Source organism: Cnephaeus nilssonii (genome assembly GCF_951640355.1).
Source record: "Cnephaeus nilssonii genome assembly, chromosome: 4".
In the NCBI taxonomy this organism is placed as follows: Eukaryota; Metazoa; Chordata; class Mammalia; order Chiroptera; family Vespertilionidae; genus Cnephaeus; species Cnephaeus nilssonii.
This window is the reverse complement of record NC_137075.1, coordinates 109,003,927-109,021,549: the sequence shown is the minus strand read 5'-3', so window position 1 is coordinate 109,021,549 and position 17,623 is coordinate 109,003,927. Positions and strand designations below refer to the sequence as shown.

The following is a 17,623-nucleotide window of genomic DNA, read 5'->3' as shown; positions in this document are numbered from 1 at the left end:
CACCCACGACTACGAGAACATCGAGGACACCGTGCGGCCGGCGGCCTGGGCACGGGGCAGCTGAGCGGCCTCGCCGCCTCCCTCCCCCGCCTGAGCGACCCTGAGGCCGCCGCCCTGCCCCAGGCTGACGGGAGCAGACGCACCTCCAAAGGGGCCCGGGTCCGGGACCCATCCACAGCTCAGGGGCATCCAGAAGGTTCCAGCTCAAGCCCGAGGCCCAGGCACCCAGGGGACCTGCCAATCACGGCCCCACTCCCACCCCATCTGCCCTCCCCGAGTGGCCCGGGCTACACCCATGGGGGCAGCCACTCTGGGCTCCCCCCAGGCCCCCGAGGTCGGGCCGCTCCCATTCTTACTGGACAACTCCTGGACCACAGTAAGGCCTAGAGCCATGGCCTGGCCCTCTGCGCCGAGTCCAGAGCCCAACCAGCCCGGCCCAGGGACCAAGCCCAACACCCCGAGTCCGGAGCCAAGCCCGAGGTCTCCCTCCCGACCCCCCTCCCAGGTCTGGGGCCCTGGACCTTCTGCATCCACCCCACCTGTCCCTGCAGCACGTGGAGGCACAGAAGCCCTTCTGGGGAGAGGCCCTCAGACTGCGGGGGCTGTGGGCAGGGCCCCACGGTGGAGAAGGGGCTCCCAGGGGAGGAGGAGGGGTCCCCCAGGTGGGGAAGGGGTCCCACAGGCGGAGAAGGGGTCCCACGGGTGGAGAAGGGGTCCCACAGGTGGAGAAGGGGTCCCACGGGTGGAGAAGGGGTCCCACAGGTGGAGAAGGGGTCCCACAGGCTGAGAAGGGGTCCCCCAGGCGGAGAAGGGGTCCCACGGGTGGAGAAGGGGTCCCCCGGGTGGAGAAGGGGTCCCACAGGTGGAGAAGGGGTCCCACAGGCTGAGAAGGGGTCCCCCAGGCGGAGAAGGGGTCCCACGGGTGGAAAAGGGGTCCCCCAGGCGGAGAAGGGGTCCCACGGGTGGAGAAGGGGTCCCACGGGTTGAGAAGGGGTCCCACGGGCGGAGGAGGGGTCCCACGGGCGGAGAAGGGGTCCCACGGGTGGAGAAGGGGTCCCACATCCGGGCATCTCTGAGGCCTGTCCAGAGACATGGAGGACGCGCCACGTAGAGCACCAGAGGCCTTCAGGCTGCAGCCCGCCCTGCTGTGCACTCACGGACTCACTGACACACACACTGGGGACACACACTCACAGACACACACTGTCACATGCTCAGGGACACTCACACTCACAGACACACACTGTCACACGCTCAGGGATACTCACACTCACAGACACACACTGTCACACGCTCAGGGATACTCACACTCACAGACACACACTGTCACACACTCAGGGATACTCACACTCACAGACACACACTGTCACACACTCAGGACACACACACTCACAGACACACACTGTCACACGCTCAGGGACACACACACTCACAGACACATACTGTCACATGCTCAGGGACACTCACACTCACAGACACACACTGTCACACTCAGGACACACACACACACTCACAGACACACACTGTCACACTCAGGACACACACACACACTCACAGACACACTGTCACACTCAGGACACACACACTCACAGACACACACTGTCACACGCTCAGGACACACACACTCACAGACACACACTGTCACATGCTCAGGGACACACACACTCACAGACACACACTGTCACATGCTCAGGGACACACACACTCACAGACACACACTGTCACATGCTCAGGGACACACACACTCACAGACACACACTGTCACATGCTCAGGACACACACACTCACAGACACACACTGTCACATGCTCAGGGACACACACACTCACAGACACACACTGTCACATGCTCAGGGACACACACACTCACAGACACACACTGTCACATGCTCAGGGACACACACACTCACAGACACACACTGTCACATGCTCAGGGACACACACACTCACAGACACACACTGTCACACTCAGGACACACACACTCACAGACACACACTGTCACATGCTCAGGGACACACACTCACAGACACACAGATGCACACACAGCCGCAAGGAACGAGGCCTGGCCCACGCCCTCGCACGGCTGTCGGGCGGAGCCTGGTGCCCTCAGCTCAGCGTCCCCGCTCTCTGACGTGCAGCCCAGATCATGAGACACCCCACGGACCCCAGAGTGAGGACCAGGGCTCGGCTCACACACGGTGAACTGCGTCTCTGCCAAGCCCAGGAGGGAGGAGTGCGGGTCACCCCACCTGCAGGCCACCCCACTAGGCACCCCCCACCTGGGCCCCAGCATGGCCGGGCAGGGAGAGGACAGGACCACGCCCAGGCCTCAGGCCCTGCCACCCGCCTCCCAGCCCTCCCAGCAGCAAGAGGCTGCCTCCCGGGCCCCCCCACCACTCCCTCCCCCTGTGACCCCCCACAGTGGCCTGAAGGGTAACCCCAAAGCTGGGTCCACATCCCCCCTGGAACCGTATTTGGAAAAAGGGACCTTGCAGATGTGACTGAAGTTGAGGGTCTTCAGATGAGAGCATCCTGCGACCCCAGTCCGCTGGCGAGCGTCATCACGAGAGGAGAGGAGATGCAGACACAGAGGGGACGGGCGCTGAGTCCGCCGGCCGAGGGACACGGAGCCCGGAGGCTGGGAATGAGGCCTCCGGAGGGCGCGCTGCTCTGTCCACACTGGGATGGGCGTCTGGCCTCCAGACTGAGAATGAATTTCTGTTGTCAGCACCTTCTGTGAAGAAATGACTAACGGGTAAACACAGGCACATTTCTGTGTCCTTGGTCATGGGCGCCCCACAACTGGCAAGGCTTGGCCACGCAAAGGCCCCCTCCTTCCAAAGAAGCCCGGGAGGACCCGTCCCCAGCTCGCCCCTTCCGGCGGGACCCTCGAGCAGCCCTCACCGGGGACGTGCAGAGCCCAGGTCAACTCAGGCCTCCGCCAGCCGCCGCCACCCACCCTCACGACCCAAGGTCGCATCCACGACCCCAGCGGACGCCTCCTCTTCTGCCCCAAGTCATACGCCGTCTGCACCCACGGTGGGGCCGTGCCCTCCCTGTGTGAGCCTGGCCGAGTCCCCCAACTGCCCTCACGGCCCTCCTTGGTTTCATCCATGCCAGGCACTGTGCCAGCCATGAGGCCCCATCACACGTCCCTAACTGGTGCCCTCTGCCCCCTGGGGCTGGGATTTGGACCCCCTGGAGGGACATGGCCTGGGGGTTCCCAGGCAGGCAGGAAGGCCGAGCTGGCCCTAGCTGGTTTGGCTCAGTGGATAGAGCATCAGCCTGTGGACCGAAGGGTCCCAGGTTCAATTCTTGTCAAGGGCACGTACCTGGGTTGCAGGCACCTCCCCAGCCCAGGCCCAGCGATGTGTTTCTCTCACATCAATGTTCCTCTCTGTTTCTCTGTCTCTCCTCCACGCTCCCTAAAACTCAATGGAAGAATATCCTGGGTGACAGTTAACAACAAAAGAAAGAAGGCGGAGCTGCCCTGACCGGTTTGGCTCAGTGGACAGAGCATCGGCCTGCGGACTGAAGGGTCCCAGGTTCGATTCCGATCAAGGGCATGTACCTTGGTTGCGGGCACATCCCCAGTGGGAGGTGTGCAGGAGGCAGCTGATGGATGTTTCTCTCTCATTGATGTTTCTGACTCTCTATCCCTCTCCCTTCCTCTCTGTAAAAAATCAATAAAATATATTTTTTTTTAAAAAAGAAGGCGGAGCTGCTGGACCTTCATCCCCACACGGACAGCGCTGGTGCGGAGGCTGTGCAGGCGGCATCGGGTCAAAACCCAGGCGGCCTGGGACCCTGGGGTCCTGGGGCCCTAGAAACACCCAGCGGTTCTGAGGTGCCACAGGCTCCCCGCCTCTGTCCACCCTCTGCCTCCGGCTCCGGCTACCCTGGGCCCTGACCCCTGTGAGGAGCTGACCTCCCCGGGGCCAGCGTCACTGACCCGCAGGTGCGCTTTCTGGAGGGGACAGTCAGCACCTTGTGAAGAAATGACTGACGGGTAAACACAGGCACAGCCAGGCCCAGCTGCCCTTGTGTGTCCAGGCCGGGCCACCTCCAGAGAGTGGGGGTCACCAGGGGAGCCCAGGGGCCCGTGGAAAAGCCCTGGACGGGAAAATGGGCAGATGTGGGCCGAGGCAGCGTGCGGCCACCCCAACCTTCAGGGGGGGCCTCACGCACACCCTGGCTTCAGTCTGGGCCCCAGAAGCTCACAGGCATGCCAGGCCAGAGTGGCTCTGCCTCCTTGCCCACCCTGTGGCCTGCTCACCAGGGGCCGCTCAGGGCCAGCCCTGTGCCCGGGACCCCCGCCCCGCGGCCCTCACAGCCTCTCCCCTGGGGCCACCTCAGCCTGTCCCTCGGCTCCCACTGCGCTACCTCGGCCTCTGCGTCCCTGCAGCTCGGCCCCCGGCCCAGCCCCATGAGCAGCCATCCAGAGCCAGGACCCACCACCGCCAGGCCCAGGCTCCTGGGGGTCACAGCCCAGGCCACACACACCTGGCCTCGCCACAGCCAGACCACAGACCAGACATGACGTGCAGACGGGCAGCCGAGACTGGTGGGACAGGAAGTGGCGAGTGACCCCATCTAGGGTCATGACACGGTCTGAAACCCCTCCCCAGGCTGCCCCTCAGCATCAGCCTTCCGCAGAGCGAGCGAGGGCCGGCAGGGGCAGGGGTCTCTGTGCCACACAGCCTCGGGCAGAGCCAGCTGGCCAGGGGGCCTGGGGCTCTCGGCCTCGGACCCTCCAGCAGCCTCGAGCAGGTGGGTCCTGGATGCTGCCCCATCTCCTCCTCCATAAGGCACTCTGAGCCGTACTGGGACCAGGGATGTGGAAAACAGGCACCAAGAGAGAGGAGAGAGAAACAGCACACAGGACCAAGAGCCAGAGGACCACAGGGCAGGATGCTCTGCCCTGACAGGGGAAGTGCTGGGATATTGTGGCCTGGGCTGGGCTGGGCTGGGCTGGGCTGGGATGAGCTGGGCTGAGCTGGGCTGAGCTGAGCTGGGCTGAGCTGAGCTGGGCTGAGCTGGGTGAGCTGACCTGGGCTGAACTGGGCTGGGCTGGATGAGCTGGGCTGAGCTGAGCTGGGCTGGACTGGCTGGGCTGAGCTGGGCTGGGCTGGGATGAGCTGGGCTGGGATGAGCTGGGCTGAAGTGGGCTGAGCTGAACTGGGCTGGGCTGAGCTGGGCTGGGCTGGGCTGGGCTGAGCTGGGCTGAGCTGGGCTCAGCTGGGCTGAAGTGGGCTGAGCTGGGCTGAGCTGAACTGGGCTGAGCTGGGCTGAACTGGGCTGAGCTGAACTGGGCTGGGCTGAGCTGGGCTGGGCTGGGCTGGGCTGAGCTGGGCTGAGCTGGGCTGAGCTGAACTGGGCTGGGCTGGGCTGAGCTGGGCTGAGCTGGGCTGAGCTGAACTGGGCTGAGCTGGGATGAACTGGGCTGAGCTGGGATGAACTGGGATGAGCTGAACTGGGCTGGGCTGAGCTGAGCTGGGCTGAACTGGGCTGAGCTGGGATGAGCTGAACTGGGCTGGGCTGAGCTGGGCTGGGCTGAGCTGGGCTGAACTGGGCTGAGCTGGGATGAGCTGGGCTGAACTGGGCTGAGCTGGGCTGAACTGGGCTGAGCTGGGCTGAACAGGGCTGAACTGGGCTGAGCTGGGCCAAGCTGAACTGGGCTGAACTGGGCTGAGCTGGGCTGGGCTGAGCTGGGTGAACTGGGCTGAGCTGGGCTGAGCTGGGCTGGGCTGAGCTGGGCTGAGCTGGGCTGAGCTGAACTGGGCTGAGCTGGGCTGAACTGGGCTGAGCTGGGCTGAACTGGGCTGAGCTGGGCTGAGCTGAGCTGGGCTGAGCTGAGCTGAGCTGGGCTGAGCTGAACTGGGCTGAGCTGGGCTGAACTGGGCTGGGCTGGGCTGAGCTGGGTGAACTGGACTGAACTGAACTGGGCTGAGCTGAGCTGAGCTGAACTGGGCTGAGTGAACTGGGCTGAGCTGAGCTGAGCTGGGCTGAGCTGAACTGGGCTGAGCTGAACTGGGCTGGGCTGAGCTGGGCTGAGCTGGGCTGGGCTGAGCTGAGCTGGGCTGGGCTGAGCTGAGCTGGGCTGAGCTGAACTGGGCTGAGCTGACCTGGGCTGAACTGAGCTGAGCTGAACTGCACTGAGCTGCGCTGAGCTGAACTGGGCTGAGCTAAGCTTGGCTGAGCTGGGCTGAGATGAGCTGGGCTGAGCTGAGCTGGACTGAGCTGAACTGGGCTGAGTGAACTGGGCTCAGCTGGGCTGAACTGGGCTGAGCTGGGCTGAGCTGGGCTGAGCTGGGTGAGCTGAGCTGGGCTGGGCTGAGCTGAGCTGAACTGAGCTGGGCTGAGCTGGGCTGGGCTGAGCTGGGTGAACTGGGCTCAGCTGGGCTGGGCTGGGCTGGGCTGAGCTGAACTAGGCTGAACTGAACTGGGCTGAGTGAACTGGGCTTAGCTGGGCTGAGCTGGGCAGAACTGGGCTGAGCTGGGCTGGGCTGAGCTGGGCTGAGCTGAACTAGGCTGAACTGAACTGGGCTCAGCTGGGCTGGGCTGGGCTGGGCTGGGCTGAGCTGAACTAGGCTGAACTGAACTGGGCTGAGTGAACTGGGCTTAGCTGGGCTGAGCTGGGCAGAACTGGGCTGAGCTGGGCTGGGCTGAGCTGGGCTGAGCTGAACTAGGCTGAACTGAACTGGGCTGAGTGAACTGGGCTTAGCTGGGCTGAGCTGGGCAGAACTGGGCTGAGCTGGGCTGGGCTGAGCTGGGCTGGGCTGAGCTGGGGAGCTGGGCTGGGCTGAGCTGGGCTGAGCTGGGCTGAGCTGAGCTGGGCTGAACTGGGCTGAGCTGGGTGAGCTGAGCTGGGCTGAACTGGGCTGAGCTGGATGAGCTGGGCTGAGCTGAGCTGGGCTGGACTGGGTGAGCTGGGCTGAGCTGGGTGAGCTGGGCTGGGCTGGTCTGAGCTGGGCTGAGCTGGGCTGAGCTGGGCTGAGCTGGGTGAGCTGGGCTGAGCTGGGCTGGGCTGAGCTGGGCTGGGCTGAGCTGGGGAGCTGGGCTGGGCTGAGCTGGGCTGAGCTGGGCTGAGCTGAGCTGGGCTGAACTGGGCTGAGCTGGGTGAGCTGAGCTGGGCTGAACTGGGCTGAGCTGGATGAGCTGGGCTGAGCTGAGCTGGGCTGGACTGGGTGAGCTGGGCTGAGCTGGGTGAGCTGGGCTGGGCTGGTCTGAGCTGGGCTGAGCTGGGCTGAGCTGGGCTGAGCTGGGTGAGCTGGGCTGAGCTGGGTGAGCTGAGCTGGGCTGGGCTGAGCTGAGCTGAACTGAGCTGGGCTGAGCTGGGTGAACTGGGCTCAGCTGGGCTGGGCTGGGCTGAGCTGGGCTGAACTGGGCTGAGCTGGGCTGGGCTGAGCTGGGCTGGGCTGAGCTAGGGAGCTGGGCTGGGCTGAGCTGGGCTGAGCTGGGCTGAGCTGAGCTGGGCTGAACTGGGCTGAGCTGGGTGAGCTGAGCTGGGCTGAACTGGGCTGAGCTGGATGAGCTGGGCTGAGCTGAGCTGGGCTGGACTGGGTGAGCTGGGCTGAGCTGAGCTGGGTGAGCTGGGCTGGGCTGAGCTGAGCTGGGCTGAGCTGGGCTGAGCTGGGCTGAGCTGGGCTGAGCTGGGTGAGCTGGGCTGAGCTTAGCTGGGCTGGACTGGGTGAGCTGGGTGAGCTGGGCTGGGCTGGGCTGAGCTGGGCTGAGCTGGGTGAGCTGGGCTGGGTGAGCTGAACTGGGCTGAGCTGGGCTGAGCTGGGCTTAGCTGAGCTGGGCTGAGCTGGGTGAGCTGAGTGGACTGGGCTGAGCTGGGTTGAGAGTGGCTGAGCTGGGCTGGCTTCCCGTTGGCGAATGGGGGGAGGTGGGTTCAGTGTGGATCACCTGCAGAGCCGGTTCCCCACCCAGGTGCCCCTGTGTTTCCCGGGCACATGAGGGCCGTGCAGTCTCAGAGGTGCCTGTGCCCTCTCTGCTCCCACCAATGTCCCTGAGGGAATGGGGAACAGACAAGGGGTGGCCTGTGTGCCCAGCCTGTCTGGGTGGGACACCTCACAGGGCTGGTTTGGTTGAGTGTCTAGTCTGAGAGCTTCGTAGGCCCTGGGGTGGCCCCTGCTTGCCGGGGGCTGTGGTGGTTTGCAGAGGGGGTGGCTAGACTGGACTCTGACCAGGGAACTCTGAGGGGCCCGCGGAAGCCCAGGCCCCTCTCCTCTCCGTGTGCCCTCCAGCGCATCAGGCTGGCCCTCAGGGCAGGCCAGTTGCAGGGCCAGACCCCTGGGTGCTCACCTGTGTGTCCCCTGGGCCCACCTTTCATGACCCCCAAACTCTGAGAGACATGGCCATGCCCACTGCACAGAGGGAGATGAGGCCCCAGTGAGGCCCATAGACTCAGCTGATCCATGGAGAGCCGTGTGGATGATGTGGCTCCATCCGCACGTGGCCTGTGTAAGGAGCGTGTCCCGGTCCACGTGCCGGAGCTCTGAGCAGCGTGTCCAGAAACAGTGCAGCTGGACTCGGCGACCAGTCCCCGCCCCGGGTGCCTGGCCTTCAGGCTGAGTGACCTGGGGTCGTCACTCGCCCTCTTGGGGCCTGTTTGCCCAGGGCAGACGGCGGTGGGCATCGTCCCATCCGCGTGGGGCTGTCAGGGGTCTCACGGCGTGTCCTGTGTTGCAGCGAACAACCCCACCAGCCCCACACTCTTCCCACTGACCTTCCGGAGCACCAAACCGTCCGACCCGGTGGTCATCGGCTGCCTGGTCCAGGACTTCTTACCATCCAAGCCCGTGGACGTGACCTGGGACAGCAGCGGGTCAGGCACCTCCATCAGCAACGTCCTCCCCATGTTCACCTCCCGGGGCCTGTACACCATGGTCAGCCAGTTGACCCTGCCGGCCGACCAGTGCCCGAAGAGTGGTATCATGAAGTGCCACGTGCGGCACAACTCCGGCCCCAGCCAGACCAAGGACGTGCCCTGCCAAGGTCAGAGGTCGGGCCAAGGCGGGGTGGGGGCCATCAGGTTCCCACAGTGGAACCACCACGCCCACCGGGGCTCCCCCCAGACAGGAGGGGGCTCAGGCGGAGCCCCCGCAGAGGCTGGGAGAGGGCGAGGGCGGGGCTGGAGCAGGAGGAGGGAAGGGGATGTGGGCCAGGGGCACTGAGGGCTCTGCCTCCCTCTCAATTATATCAGACAAAGATACAACATCGCTCCCATGCCCGTGCTGCCAACCCCGCCTGACCCTGCGCCCGCCGGCCCTCGAGGACCTGCTCCTGGGCTCCGATGCCAACCTCACGTGCACGCTGAGTGGCCTGAGAAAGCCTGAAGGTGCCAGCTTCACCTGGCAGCCCACGGGTGGGAAGGAGGCCATCCAGCAGGCCCCGCAGAGCGACGCCTGCGGCTGCTACAGCGTGTCCAGCGTCCTGCCGGGCTGCGCCGACCCATGGAACCGCGGGCAGAGGTTCTCTTGCACCGCCACCCACCCTGAGGCCAAGAGCGCACTCACCGCCACCATCGCCAGAGCCTCAGGTGGGCCGGGCCCCACCCCAGGGGCGCCCGCTCACCCCACGGTGGGCCAGGTGTCCACCTAAGCCTGCCTGCCCTACCCCTGGCACCCACTCACTTTCTACAGAGGGAAACTGGGCACAGGGTACCCCGCGGGCAGAGGGGCTCTCTCCTCCCTGCCCAGGCCCCTGACCGGCTCCTCTGCCCCCCAGGGAGCACCTACCCACCCCAGGTCCACCTGCTGCCGCCGCCCTCCGAGGAGCTGGCCCTCAACGAGCTGGTGACGCTGACGTGCGTGGTGCGGGGCTTCTACCCCGAAGACGTGCTGGTGCGGTGGCTGCACGAGAGCCAGGAGCTGCCCCGAGAGAAGTACCAGACGTGGAGCCCCCTGCCCGAGGCCGGCCAGGGCGGCGCCACATTCGCCACGACCAGCGTGCTGCGCGTGGACACCGAGGCGTGGAAGAACGGGGACAACTACTCCTGCATGGTGGGCCACGAGGCCCTGCCCCTGAGCTTCACGCAGAAGACCATCAACCGCCTGGCGGGTAAACCCACCCACGTCAACGTGTCCGTGGTCATGTCAGAGGTGGACGGCATCTGCTACTGAGCCGCCCGCCCGCCCGCCCCGCCCTTGAATAAACTCCGTGCTCGCCCAAAGCAGCCACCATCCCTCCAGCGCCTGTCTTGATCCTCTCGGCCGGGCACCTAGAGGGGCCCTCACACCCGTGCGCTTGTGTGTGTGTGTGTGTGAGCATGAGTGTGAGCATGTGAGCGTGAGTGTGAGCATGTGTGAGTGTGAGTGCGTGGTGCACAGGGATTGAGGCCAAGATGGAGTGAAGCCTGAGGCTGGCAGCGCCGTGGGAGGCAGACACGGCTCGGTGGGCCCTGAGGGCATGGACACCACGGGGTGGTCCCGCGTGTCTCGGAAGCCGCCTCGAGGCGTAGCGGGAGGGACAGAGGCGGAAGGGAGCAGGGCAGCCAGGGCAGGGTCTGCGCCACCTGCCGGGCGTGAGGGGAGGGCACGGAAGAGGGGCTGGATTCCAGGGCCCCTCACCCCCGGGTAGGCACCACACAGAGATGCAGGCCAGCCTCCTGACTCACAAAGAAAGGGACCACACACCGGGGGTGCACATGGGTGTGCACACATGTTCTCCACGTGCCCACACTCACATTGATGCACACACATGTTCTCCATGTGCTCACACTCACATGGGTCCACACACATGTTCTCCATGTGCTCACACATTGATGTGCGCGTGCGCGCGCGCAAACACACACACACACACACACACACTGAGCCTTGCAGGTGCAGGAAGTTCATGGTCCAGGCCCAGCTCTGGAAAGGCAAGGGGAGTCCCCATCCAAGCCCTCAGCGGGTTTTCCCCAGGCCCAGCCCACCGTCCCAGGTCCCTCCTGGCCCAAACCACAGGGCGGGGGCAGGTGTGGGGGGTCAGAGAGACAGCTCCCACCAGGACCCCTCTCAGTTTCTGTGTGGGGCCTCTGGCTGGAGGGTGTGGGGGGAACAGAATGGAAAGTGCAGTCCCATGACCACCTGGGACACCGGGCCCCAGGGCCCCACAAGGGGGCAGCGAGGGCCCTGCTCTTGTCTTTGAGACCTTCTGGGCCTCCCCAGGGGACCTGGCCTTCAGGCTACCTCCTCTGTTCCCAGGGCCAAGGTGGGGGGAGAACTCCTAACGACCCTGCCCACTGATCCCCTCTCAAAGGTCCAGTCTCCCAAGGGCAGTGGGGAGACCAAGGTGTTGACAGGGGAAATGCTGCCATAGTGAAGGTGCCCCAGCCACCAGGGACCCAGGGCCTGCCCAAGGAGGAGCTTCCTAAGGAGACTGGGAAAGGAAAAATCAATAGATGAGGGGCTGAACCAGCAGATGGACAGAGGGCAGATAGGTGGATGGACCATAGGACATACGATGGACAAAAGGATGGACAGATGGATGGGAGATGAATGGATGGATGGACAGATGGATGGGGGATGAATGGATGGATGGACAGATGGATGAGGGATGGATGGATGGATGGATGGATGGATGGATGGATGGATGATGGATGATGGATGCTGGGTGATGAATGGAGGATGGATGATGAATGGGGGATGGATGGATGGATGGATGGATGGATGGATGGATGGATGGAGGATGGATGGAGGATGGATGGATGGATGGATGATGGATGGATGGAGGATGGATGGATGGATGGATGGATGGATAGAGGATGAATTGATGATGGATGGATGGATTGATGGAGGATGGATGGATGATGGATGGATGATGGATGTTGGATGGATGGATGGATGGATGGATGGATGGATGGATGGATGGATAATGAATGGAGGATGGGTGGATAATGGATGGATGATAGGTGGTTGAGTGGATAGATGGATGGCTAGATGGAGGACGTATGGATGATGGATGATGAATGGTGGATGGAGGATAAATGGGGAATGGATGGATGGATGGATGGCCGAATGGATGAATAATTGGATGTATCAGCATGTGACAAGCAGGTCCCAATTCCACTTAGCATGGCAGTCTATGCCCTAGGATCCTGAAGCCAGCACGGCTGCCTGGCCTTCACTGGGCCCTCCTTCATGCTCCTGTAGCTCATCAGCTACATTCCCTGGGAGGCCCACTGAGGGCCCATCCAGCCCTCAGCATATGAACCACAGCCCAGATCCACGCCTCAAAGTGGGGCAGCTGGAAGGTGGGCTCGTCCATCCTCTCCGGCCCCTCCAGGGCCCAGGCCGGCTCAGCCCCAAGAGCAGGGGCATGGCAAGGACACAGATAGGCCTTGGGCTCGAGCTCTCCTTGGAGCAGCAAAGACAGTGCCCACCCTCCCGCCCTGCCAGCTCTCTCTCCCTAAGGCGGGCCAAGACCCTCCCAGACAGAGCCCTGCGGGCATCTCCAGAGCCGCCATGGCCCTAGCCCCTTCCCCGGGGACCTGCCACCTCCTCTCCAAGGCCGCCTCGCCTGTGAGATAAGGAACCACACTGCTGTGCCCCGACCCAGGGGTGCGGGGATGGGAGGGCGATGGCTCGGCCCACACCCACGCAGGCGCACGCCTCGCAGGCGCAGGCCTCGCGGGCTCTCGGTGTCTTGCAGGCTGCCAGGAGCTGCTTCCCTGTGTGCTGATAGACCTGCCCCAGGAGGACCGGGAGGAGGACGCCCCGGGAGCCAGCCTGTGGCCCACCACGGTCACCCTGCTCACCCTCTTCCTGCTCAGCCTCTTCTACAGCACAGCCCTCACCGTGACAAGCGTCCGGGGCCCCCCCAGCAGCAGGGAGGGCCCCCCGTTCTGAGCAGGAGCCAGCCAGGCACAGGTGGGGGCGAGGAGACAGCATGGTGGGCTAACGTGGCATGGGGCACCCGGCGAGCAGGGAAGCAGATGCCACAGGGGGTCTGGAATCTGAGGGAGGTCGTCCCTCACGGACATCGAGGACATGGGCAGGCCGGGCCCAGAGCGCTGATGTCCCCGCACAGGGTCAGGGAATCTGCTTCCCACCCGGTGCATTCGCTGCAGGTTCCATCTAGTCTGCCCGGAGCCAGCCCAGGGCGGGGGGGGGGGGGGGGGGGGCATTGGCCAGGACCCTGCCCACTCAGGAGCGGCCCCAGGCCTGACCCTCCTGTGTTTGCAGGAAGAAGCATGGAAGAACCTCCCAAGCGGACACCAGAACCAAGCCCAACTTGCAAGCACCCACCCATTCCCACACGGCTTCCTGGCACAATAAACTGTGACAAACACAGAGGCTCTCTGACTCTGAATGAGGGGAGGGCGCAGGGGCCAGCGGGGGGGCAGAGAGAAGGGTACCAGCCTCATGCCCCAAGGCAGGTTCACAGTGAACATGGAGACGGAGCCCCCTGCCAAGGCCAACAACTGGGTCCTGCATGAGGCACAGGTGTGAGCAAAAGCAGGTCTCACCAAGGGAAGTATAAACAAGATCCCCACAGGCAGTGGGCCCGGCTCCCCCATCCTGATCACTGGACCCTGGTCCTGGTCACTGGGTCCTGGTCCTGATCACTGGGCCCTGGTCCTGTTTACTGAGCCCTGGTTCTGGTCACTGGGTCCTGGTCCTGATAACTGGGCCCTGGTCCTGATCACTGGGCCCTGGTCCTGTTTACTGAGCCCTGGTTCTGGTCACTGGGTCCTGGTCCTGATCACTGGGTCCTGGTCCTGGTCACTGGGCCCTGGTCCTGATAACTGGGTCCTGGTCCTGATCACTGGGTCCTGGTCCTGGTCACTGGGCCCTGGTCCTGATCACTGGGTCCTGGTCCTGGTCACTGAGCCCTGATGCTGGTCACTGGGCCCTGGTCCTGATCACTGGGTCCTGGTCCTGATCACTGGGTCCTGGTCCTGGTCACTGGGCCCTGGTCCTGGTCACTGGGCCCTGGTCCTGATCACTGGGTCCTTGTCCTGGTCACTGGGCCCTGGTCCTGATCGCTGGGCCCTGGTCCTGATCGCTGGGCCCTGGTCCTGATAACTGGGCCCTGGTCCTGATCACTGGGCCCTGGTCCTGATCACTGGGCCCTGGTCCTGATCACTGGGCCCTGGTCCTGGTCACTGGGCCCTGGTCCTGATCACTGGGTCCTGTCCTGGTCACTGGGCCCTGATCCTGATCACTGAGTCCTGTCCTGGTCACTGGGCCCTGGTGCTGGTCACTGGGCCCTGGTCCTGGTCACTGGGCCCTGGTCCTGATAACTGGGCCCTGGTCCTGATCGCTGGGCCCTGGTCCTGATCGCTGGGCCCTGGTCCTGATCGCTGGGCCCTGGTCCTGATAACTGGGCCCTGGTCCTGATCACTGGGTCCTGGTCCTGGTAACTGGGCCCTGGTCCTGGTCACTGGGCCCTGGTCCTGATCACTGGGCCCTGGTCCTGATCACTGGGCCCTGGTCCTGATCACTGGGCCCTGGTCCTGATCACTGGGCCCTGGTCCTGATCACTGGGCCCTGGTCCTGGTCACTGGGCCCTGGTCCTGATCACTGGGCCCTGGTCCTGGTAACTGGGCCCTGGTCCTGGTAACTGGGCCCTGGTCCTGGTCACTGGGCCCTGGTCCTGGTCACTGGGCCCTGATCCTGTTCACTGAGTCCTGTCCTGGTCACTGGGACCTGGTCCTAATCACTGGGTCCTGGTCCTGGTCACTGGGCCCTGGTCTGGTCCTGGTCACTGGGCCCTGGTCCTGGTCACTGGGCCCTGATCCTGTTCACTGAGTCCTGTCCTGGTCACTGGGACCTGGTCCTAATCACTGGGTCCTGGTCCTGGTCACTGGGCCCTGGTCCTGATTACTGGGCCCTGGTCCTGATCACTGGGCCCTGGTCCTGATCACTGGGCCCTGGTCCTGATTACTGGGCCCTGGTCCTGATCACTGGGTCCTGGTCCTGATCACTGGGCCCTGGTCCTGATTACTGGGCCCTGGTCCTGATCACTGGGTCCTGGTCCTGATCACTGGGCCCTGGTCCTGATTACTGGGCCCTGGTCCTGATCACTGGGCCCTGGTCCTGATCACTGGGCCCTGGTCCTGGTCACTGGGCCCTGGTCCTGATCACTGGGCCCTGGTCCTGATTACTGGGCCCTGGTCCTGATCACTGGGCCCTGGTCCTGGTCACTGGGCCCTGGTCCTGATCACTGGGTCCTGGTCCTGATCACTGGGCCCTGGTCCTGGTCACTGGGCCCTGGTCCTGGTCACTGGGCCCTGGTCCTGATAACTGGGCCCTGGTCCTGATAACTGGGCCCTGGTCCTGATCACTGGGCCCTGGTCCTGGTCCCTGGGCCCTGGTCCTGATCACTGGGCCCTGGTCCTGATCACTGGGCCCTGGTCCTGGTCACTGGGCCCTGGTGCTGGTCACTGGGCCCTGGTCCTGATCACTGGGCCCTGGTCCTGGTCACTGGGCCCTGGTCCTGATCACTGGGTCCTGGTCCTGGTAACTGGGCCCTGGTCCTGATAACTGGGCCCTGGTCCTGATAACTGGGCCCTGGTCCTGTACACTGGGCCCTGGTCCTGATCACTGGGCCCTGGTCCTGGTCACTGGGCCCTGGTCCTGATAACTGGGCCCTGGTCCTGATAACTGGGCCCTGGTCCTGATCACTGGGTCCTGGTCCTGATCACTGGGTCCTGGTCCTGATCATTGGGCCCTGGTCCTGATCACTGGGCCCTGGTCCTGATCACTGGGTCCTGGTCCTGATCACTGGGTCCTGGTCCTGATCACTGGGCCCTGGTCCTGATCACTGGGCCCTGGTCCTGATCACTGGGTCCTGGTCCTGATCACTGGGCTGGGCTCTGGTCCTGATCACTGGGTCCTGGTCCTGATCACTGGGTCCTGGTCCTGATCACTGGGTCCTGGTCCTGATCACTGGGCCCTGGTCCTGATCACTGGGTCCTGGTCCTGATCACTGGGTCCTGGTCCTGATCACTGGGCCCTGGTCCTGATCACTGGGCTGGGCCCTGGTCCTGGTCACTGGGCCCTGGTCCTGATCACTGGGTCCTGGTCCTGGTAACTGGGCCCTGGTCCTGATAACTGGGCCCTGGTCCTGATAACTGGGCCCTGGTCCTGTACACTGGGCCCTGGTCCTGATCACTGGGCCCTGGTCCTGGTCACTGGGCCCTGGTCCTGATAACTGGGCCCTGGTCCTGGTAACTGGGCCCTGGTCCTGATCACTGGGTCCTGGTCCTGATCACTGGGCCCTGGTCCTGATCATTGGGCCCTGGTCCTGATCACTGGGCCCTGGTCCTGATCACTGGGTCCTGGTCCTGATCACTGGGTCCTGGTCCTGATCACTGGGTCCTGGTCCTGATCACTGGGCCCTGGTCCTGATCACTGGGCTGGGCCCTGGTCCTGATCACTGGGTCCTGGTCCTGATCACTGGGCTGGGCTCTGGTCCTGATCACTGGGTCCTGGTCCTGATCACTGGGCCCTGGTCCTGATCACTGGGCCCTGGTCCTGATCACTGGGTCCTGGTCCTGATCACTGGGCTGGGCTCTGGTCCTGATCACTGGGTCCTGGTCCTGATCACTGGGTCCTGGTCCTGATCACTGGGTCCTGGTCCTGATCACTGGGTCCTGGTCCTGATCACTGGGCCCTGGTCCTGATCACTGGGTCCTGGTCCTGATCACTGGGTCCTGGTCCTGATCACTGGGTCCTGGTCCTGATAACTGGGCCCTGATCCTGATCACTGGGCCCTGGTCCTGATCACTGGGCCCTGGTCCTGATCACTGGGTCCTGGTCCTGATAACTGGGCCCTGGTCCTGGTCACTGGGCCCTGGTAATGATCACTGGGCCCTGGTCCTGGTCACTGGGCCCTGGTCCTGATCACTGGGCCCTGGTCCTGATCACTGGGTCCTGGTCCTGATCACTGGGCCCTGGTCCTGGTCACTGGGCCCTGGTCCTGGTCACTGGGCCCTGGTCCTGATCACTGGGCCCTGGTCCTGGTCACTGGGCTCTGGTCCTCATTACTCGGCCGGGTCCGGGTCTTATTTCCACCTACTCTGCCTCACTGTCCATGAGGGTCTCCGGGCCCAGAGGCCACCGTGGCAGAGGGCTTGGGGCACAGGGTGGGGCAGGCGGGGGAGGCCCGGGTGTTTGTGTTCTCTTGTTTTTCTCGTTCTTCTCAAGGCTCCGGTACCGCATCACCTGCTGAAACTTCCAAAATTACCCCGCGGGCCGCTGAGTCATTGTGAGCCCGCCGGCAGGTGTCCCGGCCAGAGCCCGCGGCGCTGAGGTCTCACCCCGAACCGAGAGCTGGCCAGGTGGCGGGCCTGGGCCATGGGCCGAGCCCAGAGGAGCCTTCTAGAGCAGGAGGCCCCCGGGGCCTGCAGAATGCCCCACCCACAGCAGCTCCCACAGAACAGGGTCAGCCGGGCTCCCCCAGACCAACCAAGGTCAGCAGGTCAACCAGGGTCAGGCCTCAGAGAGGCCAAGTTCAGCCAAGATTACACATAGGTCAGCCCAGCGTTGTCCAGGGTCAACCAGGGTCAAGCAGGTCAGCTCAGGGTCAGCCAGGGTCAGCCTGAACAGTACCCGGATGTGGGTGGACCAGCTGACCAGGGAGACTCCAGGGTGTCTCAACGCCAGGCCCACTGGCCTCGGCCATCATGTCAT

The 17,623-nt window shown here is 64.1% G+C and overlaps 1 gene segment (V, D, J or C); it reads left to right on the top strand.

Annotated features, from left to right (window-relative positions):
- The first annotated feature begins 7,877 nt into the window (after positions 1 to 7,877).
- LOC307098331 (Ig alpha-1 chain C region-like) lies at positions 7,878 to 10,126 on the top strand. The segment is given in 4 exons: positions 7,878 to 7,887; positions 8,694 to 8,999; positions 9,208 to 9,543; positions 9,732 to 10,126.
- The last annotated feature ends 7,497 nt before the right edge of the window (positions 10,127 to 17,623 follow it).